Consider the following 10,344-nt stretch of genomic DNA (forward strand, 5'->3'; position numbering starts at 1 on the left):
GGAATGGTGCCACGACCCTGGAGTTCCTCTCCCCTTTCCTGTGGAGAGCGCCTCCTCTTGAGATGCGACGGGAACGCCGGGAATTCTTTCCCTACGAAACAGGGAAAGGATCCCTCATCTCGAGCAAGGAGGCGGAAACGGGGCTCCCCTGGATGTGTGCGGGACACCACGTGCTTCCTCTCGAGTGGAGACGGGTATGTCGGGGAACTTCTTGAGTTGCAGCAAGGGTGTGAAGGACCCTTTGGAAGTTCCAGTGGTTAGATGTGATTGGCCTCGAGAAGCCTCAGCGGAAATGGGCCTCATCTCGCCTGGAGGGCAAAACCTCCTGGATTTTCTCGAGTTGCGGCAGGTGCTCTCGACTTACGACGGGGACCTCAGGGACCCGCTCTGGTGGCCTCAGGAAAGGCCAATCCCCATGCGAGTTCCTCGGGGGCGTCTCGGGATTCCTCTCCCGTCGATGCCGGGGCCTAAGACCTTGTGTGGAGTCGGGGCCGGAACCTGAGGATTCCTCTCCAGTGCTGACATGGATCTTGGGGTAATTCTGGAGTCTCCCCAGGGGAGTCAGTCCTTGTCTCGAATGCGGGCATGCACTTGCGCTTTCCTCCAGAGCGGTAGCAGCAGTGTCACGCAGTCCGCCGCGTGGATCAAAGGATCTATGGTTTTCCCTCGAGTCTTTCCCACGAGGCTTTCCCACGAGGCTTTCCCACAGGGCTGTCCCACGTGCACACGTGGTGGGAGTCGATCCTCGGCTTGAACGACAAGGCAGTGCGGGGAAAACAGGTTCCTCTGGAATGGACTGACACATCTGGGGGACTCTTGGAATGGTGGCACGACTATGGAGTTCCTCTCGCCATTCCTGTGGAGAGCGCCTCCTCTTGAGATGCGACGGGAACGCCGGGAATTCATTCCCTACGAAACAGGGAAAGGATCCCTCATCTCGAGCTAGGAGGCGGAAACGGGGCTCCCCTGGATGTGTGCGGGACCCACGTGCTTCCTCTCGAGTGGAGACGGGTATGTCGGGGAACTTCTTGAGTTGCAGTAAGGGTGTGAAGGACCCTTTGGAAGTTCCAGTGGTTAGACGTGATTAGCCTCGAGAAGCCTCAGCGGAAATGGGCCTCATCTCGCCTGGAGGGCAAAACCGCCTGGATTTTCTCGAGTTGCGGCAGGTGCTATCGACTTACGACGGGGACCTCAGGGACCCGCTCTGGTGGCCTCAGGAAAGGCCAGTCCCCATGCGAGTTCCTCGGGGGCCTCTCGGGATTCCTCTCCCGTCGATGCCGGGGCCTAAGACCTTGTGTCGAGTCGGGGCCGGAACCTGAGGATTCCTCTCCAGTGGTGACATGGATCTTGGGGTATTTCTGGAGTCTCCCCAGGGGAGTCAGTCCTCGTCTCGAATGCGGGCATGCACTTGCGCTTTCCTCCAGAGCGGTAGCAGCAGTGTCACGCAGTCCGCCGCGTGGATCAAAGGATCTATGGTTTTCCCTCGAGTCTTTCCCACGAGGCTTTCCCACGAGGCTTTCCCACAGGGCTGTCCCACGTGCACACGTGGTGGGAGTCGATCCTCGGCTTGAACGTCAAGGCAGTGCAGGGAAAACAGGTTCCTCTGGAATGGACTGACACATCTGGGGGACTCTTGGAATGGTGGCACGACCCTGGAGTTCCTCTCGCCTTTCCTGTGGAGAGCGCCTCCTCTTGAGATGCGACGGGAACGCCAGGAATTCTTTCCCTACGAAACAGGGAAAGGATCCCTCATCTCGAGCTAGGAGGCGGAAACGGGGCTCCCCTGGATGTGTGCGGGACACCACGTGCTTCCTCTCGAGTGCAGACGGGTATGTCGGGGAAGTTCTTAAGTTGCAGCAAGGGTGGGAAGGACCCTTTGGAAGTTCCAGTGGTTAGATGTGATTGGCCTCGAGAAGCCTCAGCGGAAATGGGCCTCATCTCGCCTGGAAGGCAAAACCTCCTGGATTTTCTCGAGGTGCGGCAGGTGCTCTCGACTTACGACGGGGACCTCAGGGACCCGCTCTGGTGGCCTCAGGAAAGGCCAGTCTCCATGCGAGTTCCTCAGGGGCCTCTAGGGATTCCTCTCCCGTCGATGCCGGGGCCTAAGACCTTGTGTGGAGTCGTGGCCGGAACCTGAGGATTCCTCTCCAGTGCTGACATGGATCTTGGGGTACTTCTGGAGTCTCCCCAGGGGAGTCAGTCCTCGTCTCGAATGCGGGCATGCACTTGCGCTTTCCTCCAGAGCGGTAGCAGCAGTGTCACGCAGTCCGCTGCGTGGATCAAAGGATCTATGGTTTTCCCTCGAGTCTTTCCCTCGAGGCTTTCCCACGAGGCTTTCCCACAGGGCTGTCCCACGTGCACACGTGTTGGGAGTCGATCCTCTGCTTGAACGTCAAGGCAGTGCAGGGAAACAGGTTCCTCTGGAATGGACTGACACATCTGGGGGATTCTTGGAATGGTGGCACGACCCTGGAGTTCCTCTCGCCTTTCCTGTGGACAGGGCCACCTCTTGAAATGCGACGGGAACGCCGGGAATTCTTTCCCTACGAAATAGGGAAAGGATCCCTCATCTCGAGCTAGGAGGCGGAAACGGGGCTCCCCTGGATGTGTGCGGGACCCACGTGCTTCCTCTCGAGTGAAGACGGGAATGTCGGGGAACTTCTTGAGTTGCAGCAAGGGTGTGAAGGACCCTTTGGAACTTCCAGTGGTTAGACGTTATTAGCCTCGAGAAGCCTCAGCGGAAATGGGCCTCATCTCGCCTGGAGGGCAAAACCTCCTGGATTTTCTCGAGTTGCGGCAGGTGCTCTCGACTTACGACGGGGACCTCAGGGACCCGCTCTGGTGGCCTCAAGAAAGGCCAGTCCCCATGCGAGTTCCTCGGGGGCCTCTGGGGATTCCTCTCCCGTTGATGCCGGGGCCTAAGTCCTTGTGTGGAGTCGGGGTCGGAACCTGAGGATTCCTCTCCAGTGCTGACATGGATCTTGGGGTACTTCTGGAGTCTCCCCAGGGGAGTCAGTCCTCGTCTCGAATGCGGGCATGCACTTCCGCTTTCCTCCAGAGCGGTAGCAGCAGTGTCACGCGATCCGCCGCGTGGATCAAAGGATCTATGGTTTTCCCTCGAGTCTTTCCCACGAGGCTTTCCCACGAGGCTTTCCCACAGGGCTGTCCCACGTGCACACGTGGTGGGAGTCGATCCTCGGCTTGAACGTCAAGGCAGTGCAGGGAAAACAGGTTCCTCTGGAATGGACTGACACATCTGGGGGACTCTTGGAATGGTGGCACGACCCTGGAGTTCCTCTCGCCTTTCCTGTGGAGATCGCCTCCTCTTGAGATGCGACGGGAACGCCGGGAATTCTTTCCCTACGAAACAGGGAAAGGATCCCTCATCTCGAGCTAGCAGGCAGAAACGGGGCTCCCCTGGATGTGTGCGGGAAACCACGTGCTTCCTCTCGAGTGGAGACGGGTATGTCGGGGAACTTCTTGAGTTGCAGCAAGGGTGTGAAGGACCCTTTGGAAGTTCAAATGGTTAGATGTGATTGGCCTCGAGAAGCCTCAGCGGAAATGGGTCTCATCTCGCCTGGAGGGCAAAACCTCCTGGATTTTCTCGAGTTGCGGCAGGTGCTCTCGACTTACGACGGGGACCTCAGGGACCCGCTCTGGTGGCCTCAGGAAAGGCCAGTCCCCATGCGAGTTCCTCGGGGGCGTCTCGGGATTCCTCTCCCGTCGTTGCCGGGGCCTAAGACCTTGTGTGGAGTCGGGGCCGGAACCTGAGGATTCCTCTCCAGTGCTGACATGGATCTTGGGGTACTTCTGGAGTCTCCCCAGGGGAGTCAGTCCTCATCTCGAATGCGGGCATGCACTTGCGCTTTCCTCCAGAACGGTAGCAGCAGTGTCACGCAGTCCGCCGCGTGGATCAAAGGATCTATGGTTTTCCCTCGAGTCTTTCCCACGGGGCTTTCCCACGAGGCTTTCCCACAGGGCTGTCCCACGTGCACAGGTGGTGGGAGTTGATCCTCGCCTTGAACGTCAAGGCAGTGCAGGGAAAACAGGTTCCTCTGGAATGGACTGACATATCTGGGGGTCTCTTGGAACGGTGGCACGACCCTGGAGTTCCTCTCCCCTTTCCTGTGTAGAGCACCTCCTCTTGAGATGCGACGGGAACGCCGGGAATTCTTTCCCTACGAAACAGGGAAGGATCCCTCATCTCGAGCTAGGAGGCGGAACCGGAGCTGCCCTGGATGTGTGAGGGACCCCACGTGCTTCCTCTCCAGTGGAGACCGGTATGTCGGGGAACTTCTTGAGTTGCAGCAATGGTGTGAAGGACCCTTTGGAAGTTCCAGTGGTTAGATGTGATCAGCCTCGAGAAGCCTCAGCGGAAATGGGCCTCATCTCGCCTGGAGGGCAAAACCTCCTGGATTTTCTCGAGTTGCGGCAGGTGCTCTCGACTTACGACGGGGACCTCAGGGACCCGCTCTGGTGGCCTCAGGAAAGGCCAGTCCCCATGCGAGTTCCTCGGGGGCGTCTCGGGATTCCTCTCCCGTCGATGCCGGGGCCTAAGACCTTGTGTGAAGTCGGGGCCGGAACCTGAGGATTCCTCTCCAGTGCTGACATGGATCTTGGGGTACTTCTGGAGCCTCCCCAGGGGAGTCAGTCCTCGTCTCGAATGCGGGCATGCACTTGCGCTTTCCTCCAGAGCGGTAGCAGCAGTGTCACGCAGTCCGCCGCGTGGATCAAAGGATCTATGATTTTCTCTCGAGTCTTTGCCACGAGGCTTTCCCACGAGGCTTTCCCACAGGGCTGTCCCACGTGCACACGTGGTGGGAGTCGATCCTCGGCTTGAACGTCAAGGCAGTGCAGGGAAAACAGGTTCCTCTGGAATAGGCTGACACATCTGGGGGACTCTTGGAATGGTGGCACGACCCTGGAGTTCCTCTCGCCTTTCCTGTGGAGAGCGCCTCCTCTTGAGATGCGACGGGAACGCCGGGAATTCTTTCCCTACGAAACAGGGAAAGGATCCCTCATCTCGAGCTAGGAGGCGGAAACGGGGCTCCCCTGGATGTGTGAGGGACACCACGTGCTTCCTCTCGAGTGCAGACGGGTATGTCGGGGAACTTCTTGAGTTGCAGCAAGGGTGTGAAGGACCCTTTGGAAGTTCCAGTGGTTAGATGTGACTGGCCTCGAGAAGCCTCAGCGGAAATGGGCCTCATCTCTCCTGGACGGCAAAACCTCCTGGATTTTCTCGAGTTGCGGCAGGTGCTCTCGACTTACGACGGGGACCTCAGGGACCCGCTCTGGTGGCCTCAGGAAAGGCCAGTCCCCATGCGAGTTCCTCGGGGGCCTCTCGGGATTCCTCTCCCGTCGATGCCGGGGCCTAAGACCTTGTGTGGAGTCGGGGCCGGAACCTGAGGATTCCTCTCCAGTGCTGACATGGATCTTGGGGTACTTCTGGAGTCTCCCCAGGGGAGTCAGTCCTCGTCTCGAATGCGGGCATGCAGTTGCGCTTTCCTCCAGAGCGGTAGCAGCGGTGTCACGCAGTTCGCCGCGTGGATCAAAGGATCTATGGTTTTCCCACGAGGCTTTCCCACGAGGCTTTCCCAGAGGGCTGTCCCACGTGCACACGTGGTGGGAGTCGATCCTCGGCTTGAACGTCAAGGCAGTGCAGGGAAAACAGGTTCCTACGGAATGGACTGACACATCTGGGGAACTCTTGGAATGGTGGGACGACCCTTCAGTTCCTCTCGCCTTTCCTGTGGAGAGCGCCTCCTCTTGAGATGCGACGGGAACGCCGGGAATTCTTTTCCTACGAAACAGGGAAAGGATCCCGCATCTCGAGCTAGGAGGCGGAAACGGGGCTCCCCTGGATGTGTGCGGGGCCCACGTGCTTCCTCTCGAGTGGAGACGGGTATGTCGGGGAACTTCTTGAGTTGCAGCAAGGGTGTGAAGGACCCTTTGGAAGTTCCAGTGGTTAGACGTGATTAGCCTGGAGAAGCCTCAGCGGAAATGGGCCTCATCTCGCCTGGAGGGCAAAACCTCCTGGATTTTCTCGAGTTGCGGCAGGTGCTCTCGACTTACGACGGGGACCTCAGGGACCCGCTCTGGTGGCCTCAGGAAAGGCCAGTCCCCATGCGAGTTCCTCGGGGGCCTCTGGGATTCCTCTCCCGTCGATGCCGGGGCCTAAGTCCTTGTGTGGAGTCGGGGTCGGAACCTGAGGATTCCTCTCCAGTGCTGACATGGATCTTGGGGTACTTCTGGAGTCTCCCCAGGGGAGTCAGTCTTCGTCTCGAATGCGGGCATGCACTTGCGCTTTCCTCCAGAGCGGTAGCAGCAGTGTCACGCAGTCCGCCGCGTGGATCAAAGGACCTATGGTTTTCCCTCGAGTCTTTTCCACGAGGCTTTCCCACGAGGCTTTCCCACAGGGCTGTCCCACGTGCACAGGTGGTGGGAGTCGATCCTTGGCTTGAACGTCAAGGCAGTGCAGGGAAAACAGGTTCCTCTGGAATGGACTGACACATCTGGGGGACTCTTGGAATGGTGGCACGACCCTAGAGTTCCTCTCGCCTTTCCTGTGGAAAGCGCCTCCTCTTGAGATGCGACGGGAACGCCGGGAATTCTTTCCCTACGAAACAGGGAAAGGATCCCTCATCTCGAGCTAGGAGTCGGAAACGGAGCTCCCCTGGATGTGGGCGGGACACCACGTGCTTCCTCTCGAGTGGAGACGGGTATGTCGGGGAACTTCTTGAGTTGCAGCAAGGGTGTGAAGGACCCTTTGGAAGTTCCAGTGGTTAGACGTGATTAGCCTTGAGAAGCCTCAGCGGAAATGGGCCTCATCTCGCCTGGAGGGCAAAACCTCCTGGATTTTCTCGAGGTGCGGCAGGTGCTCTCGACTTACGACGGGGACCTCAGGGACCCGCTCTGGTGGCCTCAGGAAAGGCCAGTCCCCATGCGAGTTCCTCGGGGGCCTCTCGGGATTCCTCTCCCGTCGATGCTGGGGCCTAAGACCTTGTGTGGAGTCGGGGCCGGAACCTGAGGATTCCTCTCCAGTGCTGACATGGATCTTGGGGTACGTCTGGAGTCTCCCCAGGGGAGTCAGTCCTCGTCTTGAATGCGGGCATGCACTTGCGCTTTCCTCCAGAGCGGTAGCAGCAGTGTCACGCAGTCCGCCGCGTGGATCAAAGGATCTATGGTTTTCCCTCGAGTATTTCCCACGAGGCTTTCCCACGAGGCTTTCCCACAGGGCTGTCCCACGTGCACACGTGGTGGGAGTCGATCCTCGGCTTGAACGTCAAGGCAGTGCAGGGAAAACAGGTTCCTCTGGAATGGACTGACACATCTGGGGGACTCTTGGAATGGTGGCACGACCCTGGAGTTCCTCTCGCCTTTCCTGTGGAGAGCGCCTCCTCTTGAGATGCTACGGGAACGCCGGGAATTCTTTCCCTACGAAACAGGGAAAGGATCCCTCATCTCGAGCTAGGAGGCGGAAACGGGCCTCCCAAGGATGTGTGCGGGATCCACGTGCTTCCTCTCGAGTGGAGACGGGTGTGTCGGGGAACTTCTTGAGTTGCAGCAAGGGTGTGAAGGACCCTTTGGAAGTTCCAGTGGTTAGACGTGATTAGGCTCGAGAAGCCTCAGAGGAAATGGGCCTCATCTCGCCTGAAGGGCAAAACCTCCTGGATTTTCTCGAGTTGCGGCAGGTGCTCTCGACTTACGACGGGGACCTCAGGGACCCGCTCTGGTGGCCTCAGGAAAGGCCAGTCCCCATGCGAGTTCGTCGGGGGCCTCTCGGGATTCCTCTCCCGTCGATGCCGGGGCCTAAGACCTTGTGTGGAGTCGGGGCCGGAACCTGAGGATTCCTCTCCAGTGGTGACATGGATCTTGGGGTACTTCTGGAGTCTCCCCAGGGGAGTCAGTCCTCGTCTCGAATGCGGGCATGCACTTGCGCTTTCCTCCAGAGCGGTAGCAGCAGTGTCACGCAGTCCGCCGCGTGGATCAAAGGATCTATGGTTTTCCCTCGAGTCTTTCCCACGAGGCTTTCCCACGAGGCTTTCCCACAGGGCTGTCCCACGTGCACACGTGGTGGGAGTCGATCCTCGGCTTGAACGTCAAGGCAGTGCAGGGAAAACAGGTTCCTCTGGAATGGACTGACACATCTGGGGGACTCTTGGAATGGTGGCACGACTATGGAGTTCCTCTCGCCATTCCTGTGGAGAGCGCCTCCTCTTGAGATGCGACGGGAACGCCGGGAATTCTTTCCCTACGAAACAGGGAAAGGATCCCTCATCTCGAGCTAGGAGGCGGAAACGGGGCTCCCCTGGATGTGTGCGGGACCCCACGTGCTTCCTCTCGAGTGGAGACGGGCATGTCGGGGAACTTCTTGAGTTGCAGCAAGGGTGTGAAGGACCCTTTGGAAGTTCCAGTGGTTAGATGTGATTGGCCTCGAGAAGCCTCAGCGGAAATGGGCCTCATCTCGCCTGGAGGGCAAAACCTCCTGGATTTTCTCGAGTTGCGGCAGGTGCTCTCGACTTACGACGGGGACCTCAGGGACCCGCTCTGGTGGCCTCAGGAAAGGCCAGTCCGCATGCGAGTTCCTCGGGGGCCTCTCGGGATTCCTCTCCCGTCGATGCCGGGGCCTAAGACCTTGTGTGGAGTCGGGGCCGGAACCTGAGGATTCCTCTCCAGTGCTGACATGGATCTTGGGATACTTCTGGAGTCTCCCCAGGGGAGTCAGTCCTCGTCTCGAATGCGGGCATTCCCTTGCGCTTTCCTCCAGAGCGTTAGCAGCAGTGTCACGCAGTCCGCCGCGTGGATCAAAGGATCTATGGTTTTCCCTCGAGTCTTTCCCACGAGGCTTTCCCACGAGGCTTTCCCACAGGGCTGTCCCACGTGCACACGTGGTGGGAGTCGTTCCTCGGCTTGAACGTCAAGGCAGTGCAGGGAAAACAGTTTCCTCTGCAATGGACTGACACATCTGGGGGACTCTTGGAATGGTGTCACGACCCTGGAGTTCCTCTCGCCTTTCCTGTGGAGAGCGCCTCCTCTTGAGATGCGACTGGAACGCCGGGAATTCTTTCCCTACGAAAAAGGGAAGGATCCCTCATCTCGAGCTAGGAGGCGGAAACGGGGCTCCCCTGGATGTGTGCGGGACCTACGTGCTTCCTCTCGAGTGGAGACGGGTATGTCGGGGAACTTCTTGAGTTGCAGCAAGGGTGTGAAGGACCCTTTGGAAGTTCCAGTGGTTAGACGTGATTAGACTCGAGAAGCCTCAGCGGAAATGGGCCTCATCTCGCCTGGAAGGCAAAACCGCCTGGATTTTCTCGAGTTGCGGCAGGTGCTCTCGACTTACGACGGGGACCTCAGGGACCCGCTCTGGTGGCCTCAGGAAAGGCCAGTCCCCATGCGAGTTTCTCGGGGGCCTCTCGGGATTCCTCTCCCGTCGATGCCGGGGCCTAAGACCTTGTGTGGAGTCGTGGCCGGAACCTGAGGATTCCTCTCCAGTGCTGACATGGATCTTGGGGTACTTCTGGAGTCTCCCCAGGGGAGTCAGTCCTCGTCTCGAATGTGGGCATGCACTTGCGCTTTCCTCCAGAGCGGTAGCAGCTGTGTCACGCAGTCCGTCGCGTGGATCAAAGGATCTATGGTTTTCCCTCGAGTCTTTCCCACGAGGCTTTCCCACGAGGCTTTCCCACAGGGCTGTCCCACGTGCACACGTGGTGGGAGTCGATCCTCGGCTTGAACGTCAAGGCAGTGCAGGGAAAACAGGTTCCTCTGGAATGGACTTACACATCTGGGGGACTCTTGGAATGGTGGCACGACCCTGGAGTTCCTCTCGCCTTTCCTGTGGAGAGCGCCTCCTCTTGAGATGCGACGGGAACGCCGGGAATTCTTTCCCTACGAAACAGGGAAAGGATCCCTCATCTCGAGCTAGGAGGCGGAAACGGGGCTCCCCTGGATGTGTGCGGGACCCCACGTGCTTCCTCTCGAGTGGAGACGGGCATGTCGGGGAACTTCTTGAGTTGCAGCAATGGTGTGAAGGACCCTTTGGAAGTTCCAGTGGTTAGATGTGATTGGCCTCGAGAAGCCTCAGCGGAAATGGGCCTCATCTCGCCTGGAGGGCAAAACCTCCTGGATTTTCTCGAGTTGCGGCAGGTGCTATCGACTTACGACGGGGACCTCAGGGAACCGCTCTGGTGGCCTCAGGAAAGGCCAGTCCCCATGCGAGTTCCTCGGGGGCCTCTCGGGATTCCTCTCCCGTCGATGCTGGGGCCTAAGACCTTGTGTGGAGTCGGGGCCGGAACCTGAGGATTCCTCTCCAGTGCTGACATGGATCTTGGGGTACTTCTGGAGTCT

The sequence above is a fragment of the Ovis canadensis genome, chromosome 23, assembly GCF_042477335.2.
Source record: "Ovis canadensis isolate MfBH-ARS-UI-01 breed Bighorn chromosome 23, ARS-UI_OviCan_v2, whole genome shotgun sequence".
Taxonomy (NCBI): Eukaryota; Metazoa; Chordata; class Mammalia; order Artiodactyla; family Bovidae; genus Ovis; species Ovis canadensis.